We start from the raw sequence: 15713 nt of genomic DNA, 5'->3' as shown, positions 1-15713 counted from the left end.
AGGCATCAGGGGTCCCTATCTTTCTCTGTGTCCGGTTGAAGCTTTGATCCCGCGTGAGTGTTAGCAATTATGAAAGACCCTAAGATGATTGAGTATGTGGATTTGCATTACAAGTTCTTATATTGACTCTTTCCTACATTGCGATAAATTGGAATTGCTTCAGTGACTCAAATCATAGTTTGTTAGTTCTCAATAGAGTTCTTGATTCATATTTGACCTTGTGAATGAATTGTTACTCTAGAATAAGATATTATATATTAATATCTATTTTTGTTCTAAAGATAACCATGATGCCTTCATGTCCGCATATTAATCTGATCGACACCTCTATCTCTAAACATGTGGGCATATTTATCAATCTAAGTTTTTGCTTGAGGACAAGCGAGGTCTAAGCTTGGGGGAGTTGATACGTCCATTTTACATCATGCTTTTATATCAATATTTAGTGCATTATTGGCAGTTAATACATAAGTAAGGGACAAGTAAGGGCAACACCCAAGCACCGGTCCACCCACATACCAAATTATCAAAGTAACGAACGCGAATCATATGCGCATGATGAAAACTTGCTTGAGAAAAATTTCCATGTGTCCTCAGGAGCACTTTGATTTATATAAGAGTTTGTCCAGGCTTGTCCTTTGCTACAAAAAGGATTGGGCCACCTTTCTGCACCTTTCTTACATTTGTTACTTGCTACCCGTTACGAATTACCTTATCACAAAACTATCTGTTACCGATAATTTCAGTGCTTGCGGACAATACCTTACTGAAAACTGCTTGTCATTTCCTTCTGCTCCTCGTTGGGCTCGACACTCTTACTTATCGAAAGGACTATGATAGACCCCCTACACTTTTGGGTCACTACACACCTTTTGAGAGAGACACACATTCATCATAATTTATTAGAATTCTTATTTTGCCCCGCTTATATCTTTTGAGTTAAGGAAATTATGCTCATGTGCGTAATTTATATATTTAGAGCATGATGGAAATTATATTATTTAGAAATCAAATGCAATCTCATGCTTACCTTATATATTTTTGGGATTCTATGAAATAGAAAGTGATAATTTGCATGGTTTATATGTTTAGTTGGAAAATGATAGGTATACAAGAGGGATATAATAAAAACTTGCATGTAGTTCACTAAATGCGAAACATATGATCGAGAATATTGAGGCTATAATATGGGGGATTACTAGATTGTGGAAATTGATTAATAAGAATAACGATATAAAGGTTTTTAATCAACTATTCATTAAAGTGTTGGTCATGGTATGACAAGGTGGTTGGAATGTTCTGTATCCTCGAGTGAAAACCTTGTGTATTGTCTAGCCGGGGGTGCGCAATGGTTAACTCTCGCAAGTTACTTCCTAGGGGCATGTGGCAAGTTCTTTGCTTTGAGAGAGCTAATAGAGGGTACAATAACTATCTAAATTTCTTGTCACTTATGTGAGCTTCTGGACCGTAAGAACTTCCCATCCTTTCCATATTTTGCTAGCCTCTTCAGAACCATGCATTGCCCTGTGTCACCTCAAGATTTCGCGCATACTTCATTGGTGCACCCAAAGTCCTTGATATGAGTATCACACATAAGCCTCATTATATGTTCCTCAAAACAGCCATCACACATGTGTATCATGGCATTTCCATAGCCATTCCGTGGTATACTTCCATGCAAGTTCCACAGTTACCATTCATTGTCATTTAGCTTTGCATGATCATAGAGCTCACATGATATATGTGGGGAAATCACCGTTCCTCATTACATACATGTTACACTAGTATCATAGCACATATTGGTACACTGCTTGAGGCATTCATATATAGCCACAGAGTTTTTCAGTTTTATCGACTTGTAAGTAAATAGAAATATGATGATCATCATTATTAGAGCATTGTCCCGGTGAGTTAAAGGATAATGGAGACCGATGTTTCCTCCAAAAAGTGGGTATGAAGTCCGTGATGTTTTTCTCCAAATAAAAGGAAAAATAAAGAAAGAAAAAGAGAGAAGGGGCATCCTAACGTCCTTTTACCACATTTGTGCTTCCATGTAGCACCGTCTTCTTCATATAGAGAGTCTCCATGATTTGTCACTTCTATATATTAGTGGGATTTGATATAGGACTTAGCTTGTATATTTCATTTACGTGTTTCTTAGTTGCTCGAGTTCTTCATGATGCAGTTAGGTTAGATGCACACCCACTCCGTTTCTGTACAAAGGTTTCATATACTTATAGCTCTAGTGCATCAAAAGTTGCATGGCAAATCCTACACCTTGCACTGATACAGATTGGAAGGCATCTCCATAGACTAACGATCCGCATAATTGTGTGAGACTATCAGAACTTTTGTCTTCTCTTATTTATCCCTATCATAATTCTGTTCCACCTGAAGCGCTGAAAGTCCATGGCTCACGCTCACGTATCCGCTGAAGTTGAAAACACTAAAGTGAGTGAAAAAGTACGAGTTAAATGCTTGGTTTGGTACCGCTGTGATCATAATATATACGTGACGTTAGAAAGACAAAGTTATGCCATTGTTGACATGATTAAATTAATTTAGGGATAACATTCCTTACTGTTTTATTTTGAAAGGCAAATTTCATATAGTAGTATTCATATTTATTATCCTTTCCATATAAATGAATTTAGGGATAAAATTCCTTTATGATGATTTGTCTAGACCGGAAGGGACCCTAGAAGGTTTAGCGGGGGGGGGGGAGGGGAACAAGATGGATAAGAAAGACACAAGCTCACATGACACGCTACCCGAGCTCGTGGGCCCCTTGCGGTTCTGTTTGACATAATTATGCTTCTATAGATTCCCATAAATCCCAAAAACACCACAAGGAGGCTCGAAATAATTTTTTGCCCCCGAAAGTCTTTGTTCTTCTGTGATCCCATATGAAGACTTCTGCGGGTACTCTGGTGGAGGGGAATCGATCATGGAGGCCATATTCATCAACTTTGCCGCATCCATGGTGATGCATGAGTAGTCTAGCACATACCTACATGTACATAGTGATTATCTAGATCTCACTCTCTCTCTCTCCCTCTCTCTTTGATATTCAATACAATGTTCTTTTCGAACATACATACGATCTAATCCTCTATTGCGGTGCGTTTGTTGGGATCCAATGAATTGTGGATTTATGATCATATTATTCACTCAAAGTAAGTGAGTCGTTTCTGAACTTTATTATGTATGATTGTTATCGCTATGTATGCTTCTCGTTTGTGAGTTTGCTTTCGCGATCATCAGAGGGAGTAGTGCATAGTAGTATGTTCAATCTTGTAGTGTCTCACCCAGTGACAGAAGGGGTAGCGAGGCATGTATTTTTATTGTTGCTACTAAGGATAAAACGGCTAATTTTAATCATATTTCTTGATTCTATTCTATTTACATTATGTCATCTTGTTTAAAGTGTTACTCTATTTTTCATGAACTTAATATGATAGATGCATGCTCGGTAGCGGTTGATTGGTGGAGTAATAGTAGTAGATGCAGGGAGGAGTCGGTATACTTTTCACACATGTAATGCCTATATACATGATCATGACATTGATAACATTGTAACTATGTGCTTTTCTACCGATTGCTCAACATTAATTTGTTTACCCACTGTATGCTATGTTCTTGAGAGAGATACCTCTAGTGAAACTATGGCCTCGACGTCTATGTAATATATTTACTAAAGTCCCAAGTACCTTGTTGTTATTTATTTACTTTTGCTCTTGTGTGTGTATGTACTATCGACAGTTGATTGCATGTTTCTCCTATTGGTTTAATAAGAATTGGTTCTCAATAGAGGGAAATACTTATGTCTAATTTAATATTTTATCCCTTCCTCTTCGGGAAAACCCTATGCATCTATCAAGTAACAACAATTCGTACTTGGTAAATCGTGAGGCGAACTTGCTAGGGCACTTCATCTTGGCTAGAGCCCACCACAAGTCGTTGTCAGCGTCATCAAGTTGTTCCTCCGGGTCAAAGTGTGGATCAATATCACACACATATGTACCTACAAGAAACGAGACAATTTCAGAAGCTAACCTGCAATTCCTAGATGATGTAAAATACTATAAGACATGGGATGCAACTAACCTCGAGGGCAAACAACAACACCACCCATTGTGGGCCTACGTAAGTACATGGAGAGGCATGGTAACCACAACAAGATTAACATCCACCAAAAATAGAAATAGTAATTAAATAACATCATTTCCAATGCTATATTGATTGTGAAGAGTAACACGATAGTGAATGGACATAGTAACAAAAGGGATAGAACTATGTAGCAGGGCAAGCTTAACGTCAATGCAACATATGCATTGTAAGTTTATAAGTCGTATTGGTTAAATTGAACTCGATAACTCATACTTGAATATCATAGTGGTCATTATTGAAAGAAACAAGGCACATGCTAACTATAAACAACCTAATATACCCACTGAAAATAGTACTGACGAAATTGGAATTGGCATAGTTAAGCATTGCAAGGTAAGTGCTGATAGAGTAGAAAATGGATCAATTGTATAGGAAAAGGTAGGGTAAATAGCCAAGGCGGGTTAGGCTTGTGTACTATAACATGCTTAATACATCAACCATAAAAAACATAGCCGTCGCAACTGGTATTGGTAAAACTGATATGGGCAGTTCATACTTCATAAATCCCGAGGCGTAGTTGCTAGGGCACTTCATGTAGGCCACAACCCACGCCTAGTCGACGACAATGTGTTCCTTTGGGTTGACGCGCACAACGACCAACATGCCATCGACCTTCATTGAGGCCCTGCAAAACCTGTTTTTAGCCATCAGGTCCTCGACCTCTTCGTGATATGTTGTTAGGCTTGCATAATGATACTCAAGCGCAGGGGTGAGGATTTTGAGGCACGAGGGTGTTTCGTTCGCGCCATCTAAGCAATCAGGCCAGGAGGGGATGTAGTTGGTTGATTACCTGGCAAGATCGACGAGGCTTGTGCACAATGCATATGTGCTTGCGGTGGCAGTGGTTTGAGATGCCGCGAGGGGGGGGGAGGGGAGATACTGCTCAAATGTGATGGGTGGGGATGTGGTGGGGGAATAACTTTTGTAATCATGGGCCTACTGAAAATTTCACCGTGAAACTAGAAATTTACTAGGAGGGGGGCACACAACACAGACGACGCGCATAAAATAGGAATGTGTGAGTAAAGAAGAAAATAGGTGGATCTCGTCTCTAAAAAATGTAGACATGTAGTTGATTAAATAAGTCACGAGTATTCATGAAGGTACGTGTGTGATATTAGGAAACTTAACCCATATATTTGATTTGGCAGACTTCCATAATAGGGAATAGTAATGCACATGCTATTCCATAACAACCATGTGTGTTGTGATTTAATAATCTTTCTAAAACTTAGGTGAACACATGTTAAGAAAGACTCAAAGCCATATAAGGATGTCTCTTATCGAGATTGTACGATAAATATAGCTACCAACTTAAATTCCTAGATACTAATTTGCTCAAAAAAATATATTAAGTAGTACTAGTAGATGCTCATAATTTATTAAATAAACGGATGAGCGACGCACACGCAAACTACTTCTCCCATGTTGTACATACATCATCATTTTCCTTTTGAACCTTGTTGCCTCTGCTTGGATCGTGCTTGGATCTCTGCCCATCTCCCCTCTGCGACGTGGTAGGTATCACCACGATCCTGGTAGGTGGAGGCATCGGTCCATGTGATACATATCCAACATATCTATAATTATTGACTTTTCATGCTATTATATTATCAATATTAGATAATTTATATGCAATTTTGTATCGTTTTGGGGTCCAGCCTATTACTCCAGTGCCTAGTGCCACTTGATATTTTTTACCTGTTTTTGGTTTCATAGAAAATCCATACCAAACAAAGTCTAAACAGTACAAAACTTTGTGGCAATTGTTTCTAGACAATAAGACACCCTAGAAGCTTTGTGGGAGGCCCAGAAGATCAACGAGGACATGACAAGGCAATAGGGCGCACCCAGGGGGAGAGTGCACCTAGATGTCCCGTGGGCCCCTCGTGGTTCCATCCGTCCTAATTCTAGTACTATAAATTGCCAAATATTTTGAAACCCCTAGAGAGCGACCTGAAACAATGTTTTCACCGCCGTAAGTCTTTGTTCTTCCATGATCCCATCTACATGCCTTTTCCACACTCTGTCGGAGGGGATATCGATTATGGAAGGCTTCTTCATCAACCTTGCTGCACCTCCAGTGCCTATATAAACCGAGGGTAGGGATCGTAGACGACACACAAACATACACACAAGGATCTCACGGTAGATCAACATGTAATATGTACTCCCTCGAAACCAATACAATCAAAACATGATGTAGGGTATGATCTCTTCGGGAGAGCCCAAACCAGGGTAAAATCATGAGCTTGTATTACCATCACATCAAGACTACTTGTTCGGGACCCCTTATTTGTGATTTGGAGGATTTGACTACATAAATGAGTACTTATAGTCCAAGGGTAAGAGAGCGGTACATGAGTTCTGGCCCTTTAGATTGTGCATAGACAGGGCGGTTGTACCGCTCGTATGGCGTTTGTACTGCTCCTCGGCTAACATCACACGTTGAAGTTGAGGGAGGTAGTTGTTGGGGATATAACCCACATGTTAGACCCGAGAACTTGGCTCGGGTCTTGTTAACTCGACCAGATAAAGATAAGCCGGTCTATGGAGGACCCTAAAGCCCAAGACCAGATCTTAAGAAGAAGACGGATAGGCCGGGTCATGAAGGGATCAAAAGGCGCATGTGAGACCCGATAGGAGGCGGTAAAACCTGACATAAGGAGCTCATGTACAAGTGGGAGGCCTCCTAACTCAATAGCACAAAGGAATCATAGTAGAACTCCAATTGCGCGTAGAGACCGTAAACACCATGAACCCGACCTATTATTTAAAGGGGGACACATCAAATGAGAAGCTCTTGAGCCATAGGAAGAGAAACAACACCCTTATAATCAAGATCTATATATACAATAAGAAAAGCAACATGAATATGCTTTTACCTCATCTAAGGGGCCGAACCTGGGTAAGCTCGCCTCTCTCATTCTCGATCAACCCCATCCAAGGCTTCTCCTTGTCTCTATGGCCTCAACAACTAAGTTATCCTACGAGGACACTTGTCATGAAAACCCCATGACAGTTGGCACCCATCATGGGGCCTCTGCATACGGGAATGATCATCTTGGAGGGAGCTCTCATACGTGTCCAACGTATATACACTTTTTGATTTTCCCACGCTGATATATTATCACTCTAGAATACTTTGGGGGTATTTATTTATCAATTTATATTATTTTTAGCACTAACCTATTAACTTTTCCGGTTTTCTATATTAAACGAAGTACAATTGATCTAAAACTTTTTGGAGATTTTTTCTGGACCAAAAGAAGACCAACAAGCATCAGAGGAAGGCTGTGGGCCACAAAAGGGGTCAACCAACCAACCCGGCATGACCAGGGGCACCCTTTTGTCTTGTGGGCCCCTCGAGGCCCTTATTACTCCGTTTTCTGGCTTATAAATTCTCACATACCCTAAAAACCCAAGAAGTAGTCCCGAAACACTTTTTAAATTTCGTTTCACAGCCCTGTCGGAGGGGGATCGATCATGAATGGCCTCTTCATCAACCTTGCTGCCCTCATGATGATGTGTGAATAGTTCCCCATAGACCTACGGGTCCATAGCCAGTACCCAGATGGCAATCTCTCTCTCTCTCTCTTTCTCTCTCTTGATCTTCAACACAATGATCATCGCATCTTCGGTTTGATCCACATGATGTAATTCCTTTTGTGTAGCGCGTTTGTTGGGATCCGATGAATTGTGGGTTTATGTTCAGATTATTCATGATAAATATTAGTGCCTTGTCTGAATACTTACAGTATTCTTATGCGCATGATTATGATAGCTTCATAATTCTCTCCGATCTATTGAAATAGTTTCGCCAACTAGGTCAATATTCGTCAGTGAAAGAGGTGAGTTGTAGTAGGTTCAACAAGACGAATTTCTATATCCCAATGACAGAAGGGACAAGATGCGTCTTTATGTTGTGGCTACTAATTATAAAACTATGGGGTTTATTCATATTGCTTGAGTTTACTTTGTTTACATCATGTCATTGTTCTGGATGCGTTAGTCTATTTTACTTAATAGTGTAGATGCATGATGGATAGCAGTCGATGAGTGGAGTAACGGTAATATGTGCGGGTAGGAGTTGTCCTATTTGTTTATGGATGTGATGCCTATACACATGATCATTGCCGTGAATGTCGCATAACTAGCCGTTTTTCTACCAATTGCCCAACAGTAATTTGTTTACGCAACTTATGCTACTTTTCATGAGAGATGCCATTAGGGAAAACTATGCCCCCAAGTCTATTCACAACATATTTACAAAACCATCAATACCTTGCTGCAATTTACTTGTTTTTATTTTGTCTTGCAATCTAAAATTGACAACACACGTCATTCCCTTGCAAATAATAAGTACAAGGGGATTGACAACCGTCTTGCCCACATTGGGTGCAAGTTGTTTGTTCTTTTGTTTGGAGCCAATGAAGATGGTTGTGGTTCATATTCCTATTGGTTCAATAAACCTTGGTTTAATCACTGAGGGAAATACTTACCCACATTATGTTGCGGTAACCCATTCCTCTTCACGGAAAACCCAACAAAAATCACAAGTATGAGGAAGTATTGCTGGCGTCGTTGCTGGGGAATATCGTCACCAACTACCAACTAACACCACACAAATTTGCATTCACTTTTTCTCCTTTTTATTTGATGGTATATTTAATTAGTCTCGTAAAAAAATACAAAAAATATTTACCTTTGCTTGCTTAGCTTCTCACTAGATTGCATCTTCGTTCTCTAGATTGCTTGTCTTGTTTGTTACTTTGCTTGCTTGGTCACCATGTGTCAAGATACTACTAAGTTGTGTGACTTCTTAGATCATAATAAAAAATATTTTATTAGTACTCCTATACCACCCGCCACTAATGCGGAGGCTTTTGATATTAATGATGCATTGATGAATCTTGTCATGAAAGAGCAATTTTTGGGAAGTCATAATGAGGATCCCGCTTCACATTTCAATACCTTTGTTAAACTTTGTGATATGTAAAACAAAAAGGATATGGATAATGATATTGTGAAATTAAAATTGTGTCCTTTTTCTCTAAGATATAAGGCTAAAGCTTTGTTTTTTATCTTTACCATGTAATAGCATTGAAATATGGGATAAGTGTAAAGATGCTTTTATTGATAAGTATTTTCCTCCTGGGAAGATCGTCTCCCTTAGAAATTAAATAATGAATTTTAAACAACATGATCAAGCACATATTGCACAATCATGGGGGAGAATGAAATTGATGATAATAAATTTCCCCACTCATGGTTTAAACTTGTGGATGACTATCCAGAATTTCTATGTTGAACTAAACTTTGTTTCTAGAAATCTTCTACATTCTTCTGCACGTGGTACCTTTATGGATGTGGCCTTAGGAGAGGCCACCCAATTAATGGAAAATATCATGACCTATTATTCCCAATGGCATACCAAGAGAGCTCCAACCGGTAAGAACGTAAATTTTGTTGTGGAAATCACTACTTATAGTGAGAAAGTGGATGCTCTTATAAATATGGTTCCTAATAAAAATAGTAATGTTGATCCCAATTATATGCCCTTGTCTAGCTTGATTTAGCAAAATAATTATGCTATGGATGTGAACTTTGTCTCGTGAAATAATTTCAACAACAATGCTTATAGGGGTAATTTCAATGACACGCCATAGCCCGACAATGTTCCTAATGGCTATGGAAATTAATATGGTAATCCTTATATTCTTCTACAAATTCTAATAGGATACCCTCTTATCTTGAGAACACAATTAATCAATTCATTAATTCTCAAAAGGTTTTCAATACTATGGTAGAAGTAAAATTGCATGTTGTTGATACTTCGGCTAAAAACATGGGTAGAATTGCTCTTGATGTAGAAACTCTTAAAAAATCTTTGCCTCTTAAGCAAGATTTTAATTATAGTATTAAATCTATCCAAGTTTCTATTAATGAAAGTAAGGAGGGGACTGCTAATTTGAAAGCTAAGTGGGAATTCCTAGAAAAAGCTCTTCCTCCTAGTTTTTATCGAAATCATGATGAAGATCTTAAAATGAATTGTAATTCTCCTGTTGAATATTTGTTTAATTATATAAATATTAATGGTAAAGGGACTCGAAATGAGTCCACTCTAGTAAACGACCATCCCGTTTGCTTGGAGGGTGATGATTTTAATGCTAAAACTGAAAAAGTGGGTTTGGAGAGGAGATGTGCCCACTATTTTGGATTACAAGGACTTTAATTATGATAATTGATATTTAGTAGAATTTATTTCCTTTATGTAATCCATTATTAGCTTACCAAATTCTTTTGAACAAAACAAAAAATTTACTCAACATATAGTAGAAGCGATGGTAAAAGCGAATGATGAGAAACTTGAGCTTGAAGTTTCTATTCCTAGAAAGTTGCATGATGAGTGGGAACCTACTATAAAAATTAAGATAAATAAATATGAATGCAATGCTTTATGTGACCTTGATGCTAGCATTTCAACTATACGCAAATCTTTATGTGATGTGCTTGGTCTCACTAACATTGAAGAATGTTCCCTACACCCTTCGGTAGAATAAATGATGTGCTGATAATTGCAAATAAAAATTATATGCATATGTCGTATTTAGGGCTCCGCAAAACCCTAAAAATTCGAACTCAGGGGCGTGTAAGAAGATCTCTCGTGGGCTCTCCTCACCTAGCTCGCTACTCGTCGAAGATGGCAATGAACTCACTCGATGGTGAGGAAGACATAGAACACGACAGTTTACCCAGGTTCGGGCCACTGGGAAGCGTAATACCCTACTCCTGCTTTGGTGGATGGCCTCTCATGGAGGTTGGTGGATGAACTAGTACAGTGTTCGAGGGCCTCCAGAGGCTGGTTCGGTTTTGTCTGATTCTGGAGGGCGACGATGAATGAATCGGGATCGGATCTACCTTTATAAAGTAACCTACCTTCTATATATACCAGTTGCCCCCGTCCACTTCCCTTATCGTTTCGGCAGGAAGGGATCCCATAATGGCCAATTTCGAAGGGGAACTGGGGGTCTGTGCACTAAAGACCGAGGTCTCGAGTGCCCCAGATTAGTGCGCAGACACCGGCAACCCATCTACAGCGGCAAGGCGCGTCGCTGGAGGTTAGGGCGGAAGCAAGACTCAGAAAGCCCCAAGTACATATTACAAGCCCCCCGACAAGCACTCGCTTGCTGGGAATGAAGAAGATACCCCGGCAGGAGCTCCCTGCCGGGGAGATAGACAATGCCAAGGCGAGACCCTCCCGCCAAGGAAGGAGGACTGAGCCCCGACAATGCATCCTTGCCGGGAAGATTGACAACGCCTCGACAGGCCATCACCTCGCTGCTGAGAGGAACAAGAAGTGCCCCCGGCAAGGTAACACTGCCGGGAAGGAAGAGAAGGTCCGAGGAGAGGTGAGGGCCCAGGGCTCCTTCGCGACCTGTGTATGCCTCCACCGACGTACACACCACCGCCGATGCATGGACCACTTGTCCGCCCACACACCAGCGCGACACCCCGAAGTTGCCACATGTGGGTACGTATCCAATCCCCCCCCTGACAAGGTCAGGGAAGTCTGTCGAAACACTTTCGCGGTCGGTCAGCGCTGTTCCACGAGTGAACCCACCGTTCACACGCTGAGCCACTGTTGTCACATCCCTAAACCTTAAGCTAGATAGCATTGTGCTCATGTCTTCTTTGCATTTGCATCCAAGAAGTTCCAACAAAAACAACAAAGTGGCAAAGGAAAAACTCTAAACCCTAGCCACCATTTCAATTAAAGGAAAATTCAACAAGTTCAAAATCAATGAACCCAAAATGGCCTCAAGAAATGTTCAAACTTTCTGATAAATCATGAAAGCAAATGAGCATTGGAGAGAACTATTTTCTTGACACTTAAGCATTTTAAATAAATGCAAAAGCCACTGGTTTCAAATTTAAAAATTTGAAATCAGAAACTATAATTTTCCAAAAATGTTGAAAGTCTTGGAAATGAGTGGGGATATTATAACAAATATTTCAGGAGGTCAAAATTAGTTTTTACTTTTTGTTTTGGAGCTGAAATAAATAGCAAAGCAATAAATAGCAAAACAGAAAAACAAAAGAAAAAGAAAAAGGAAAAGTCTTACCTCACGCCCATGCCAGGCCCAGCCCATCTCGCCGCTCGTCCCCTTCCCCGCGCCAGTAGGCAGCAGGAGGTGGCCGTCGCCTCCTCCGGCGCGGCCACGCACCTGCGTGCCTGCCTGGCCGCCGGTTCGCGCTGGCGACGACGGGGATAAGCTCCCAGAGCATCCCCTATCCATTCCCCGCCTCGGTTCTCCTCCTCCGCCCGGATCCCCTCCTTCTCCCTGCTGCCGCCATTAGAGCCGAGCTCGAGCTCGAGCTGGCCGTGCCCCTAGCCATAGGATCTCCTCCGCGAGCATGCCATTAGCTCCGCCTCGTCGCCGTGGTCATCTCTGCAGAAGCCGAAGTCCCCTCGAGCCCTGCAACGCCCGCAACGCCGTCGTCTTCTTCCTCCGGCCGCCGGACATCTCCCATCGATTCGTCGCCCCCAGGCCTTCCCGAGCCGTCTGAGCTCTTCTCTGCACTCCCTGTGAGCATGCGGTGGTTTCCCCTAAGCTTTCCCCGTCGATCCCCTCCTCTAGCCCTAGTTTCACCGGAGCCCGACGAGCACCGCCGCTGTCGCTCGTCGCCGGTAGCCGTCCGATGTCCAGCTCGTCCTCCCGAGAGCACCAGTAGCTCCAGGACGACGCGTAGATGCCGTAGCAGCTAAGATCTAAGCGTGGAACCCTCTGATTCAAAGCCCCCGACGACGCCCGAGTTTCGGCCGCCGCTCCGGCTCGTCGCGGACGCCTCTTCCGGCGACCCTAGCCTCCCCAGTTGGTCCTACCAGATCGGCCACTTCGCGAGCTTGCTGTAGCTGCCATCCGCGTGCGATTTGGTGCTGTGCAGCGCCGTCTAGGTCGCCTCCGGCGAGCCCTCCGCCGCGGGTTTGGTCGCGGGCGACCACCCTCCGGTGGCCGTCGACGTGGCCGGCCATTAGGGCCTAATCGCCCTCCTCTGAGTCGCTGACAGAGGGCCCCACGCCTGGTCAAACCCCAATTAGGGGCTGGTCAGCGCGGGATTAGTCCCAGAGAGGCTGACCAGTGGGGCCCCCCTGTCAGGTTTGACCTGCACAGGTCGGCTGACCTGCTGACGTCAGCCTGATGCAATAAATGGAATTTCCAGTATAAAAATAATTCAGGAAATTGCTAAAAATTGCAAAAATCATAGAAATTAATCTGTAACTCCAATGAAAATAATTTATATATGAAAAAGTATCAGAAAAATTCAAGGATTCTGATTATGCTATTTTCAACTATGTTTGAAAAAGTTACAGAACCCTAAATTGTGAAATAAGGAATAATTCAATTCTTTTAAACACTTTATAAATGGAATTTGCAAAAATATCCAAATCTCATTATAAATGCAATGATCACACACTGCCCTAGATGTAAATCAGTACCATAACATGACATTTCATGCATGTTAACATTAGGTTGATCTGAGCATCAGGTCGAATCAATTAAACCGGTATCCGGGAATACCCGTATGAATTGCTATTCGAATGTGATTCAAATCAACTCTAAACCTAAAACATCTTGATTATAATAACTTATCACTTTGCATTCTCATGCCATGCTCATGCATCATTTTGATTGCATATGATTGTTATTGAATGTTGTCGTTCATTTCGGTAGGCTCCGCACCCCCGGATTCCACCGAATATCCGTCCGACGGATATCGTTCCTCCTCTGAGCAACAAGGCAAGCACCCCTTTTGATCATCCTGATAACACCTATGTTCTTGCTCCTGCACCTATTTAATGCATTAGGATCACATGCTTCAACTGCTTTTGCCACGATAGTTGGACCCACTTCCTTTGCATGACTTAACCTTGTCACAGTAAATAGCCGAACCTTGCAACCTAGCATACCTAGTAGTTGCTTGAGCTATGATGTGCCTTATCCTGCTATGCATGCTATGCTTAGAGTTGTGTATGGTCTGTCATCTGGGAGATGAACAGAAATGTGGAATGTGTTCGGTAAGCAAAGGTCGTGTGTTAAACTTGATTTGGTAAAGGTACCGGTGAAAGGCTATGTAGGAGTACATGGCGGGTTGTTTCATTGGAACCGTCCTTAGGAACTGAGTTCCGTGTATGTAATCCAAGACTAGATACTACCACATGCTGGGCCCTGAAATATGACCCCGCTCGGCCTATTAATCGCGTAGTACTCGGTCCAGGAGTTGCAAGTAGTTTCTCGTGTTTATAGTAATGCTGGAGGCCGTGCATGGTGCTGACCTGAGAGGTGGACCGTGATGCGGTAGGCAGTGGCACGGTGTACCACGTGGCACCCGGATGGTGGGCTTGGGAACCCTGCGAACATCGTTTGAGGCCGTGGCGGAAACCTCGGCCGGACTTCCGTACGGGTTACTCTCAGATAGGCGATAAACCTGGACTAGGTACTAGTGTGGTTAACGGTCGTGGCCGACTCCCTCGCTGGGCTTCCGCTTGAAGGTTGCCGAGGTGCATGACGTGCACATGGCGATAAGTGGCGGGAGCATGTGTGACGAAGTACACCCCTGCAGGGTTATGATCTATTCGAATAGCCGCGTCCGCGGATATGGACTACTTGGAGACATAAGTTGCTCATAGATAATTCAATGGCTACTCATAAAATTGTCAAGATAAGCGTGAGTGTCGTGGACGGCATTTCCGTATGGAGACGGAATGATTCCACGATAGTGTATTGTTGTGGTGTTATTGGACTCGTGTACGAGAAAACAAGTTGTCAAAACTAATTTCAAAAAGCAAGTTGTCTAGCCACGAGTCAAATGCTGGCTTTCCGCATGAAACCCCACAATACCTTCTTGATACCTTGCATGAGTAGTTAGTCATCCTAAAGTCTTGCTGAGTACCTTCGTACTCATGTTTGCTTAATAAATGTTGCAGAGGTTGCTAATGATCCTAATGGAGGGTTCTTCGTAGACATCGACGACGACGAGTAGCTGGTGTCCCAGCTACGATCTGGCCCTACGTCGGCTCTATAGTATAGTCAGGCCATGTGCCTTCTAGTTGCTCTGTCTGTACCCAGACAGCTTATAACTCTTCCGCTGGCTTGTATTGTGTGACTGATATTATGGGTCGTGAGACCCTTAATGTGTAATAATATGTGTGTGGCTCTTCCGAGCTTCTTAAATAAAGCTTGTATGCTTATGGTTATGTTGTGATGCCATCGACGTATCTATACATATCGGTATGCCATGCGTACGTGTGTCTTACTTGATATGTATGGGGTTCGAATACCTAGTCGTGAACTTTAGTAGCACTCCTTACAAGGAAATGCCCCTTTGTGATCCAACGAGCCTTGGTAGTTCGCTACTGCTCCGGATGCATTGGTTGACCGGCATGTGTCCTTCTTAGCTGCTGTGTCTGTCCCCTTTGGGGAAATGTCACGCGACGTAATGGAGTCCTTGTAGCTTGCCACGACTCGTCTACGTTCGTT

The sequence above is a fragment of the Hordeum vulgare genome, chromosome 3H (assembly GCF_904849725.1).
Source record: "Hordeum vulgare subsp. vulgare chromosome 3H, MorexV3_pseudomolecules_assembly, whole genome shotgun sequence".
NCBI classification, from domain to species: domain Eukaryota; kingdom Viridiplantae; phylum Streptophyta; class Magnoliopsida; order Poales; family Poaceae; genus Hordeum; species Hordeum vulgare.
The sequence above is the reverse complement of the archived record's forward strand: the minus strand, read 5'-3'. Positions refer to the sequence as shown.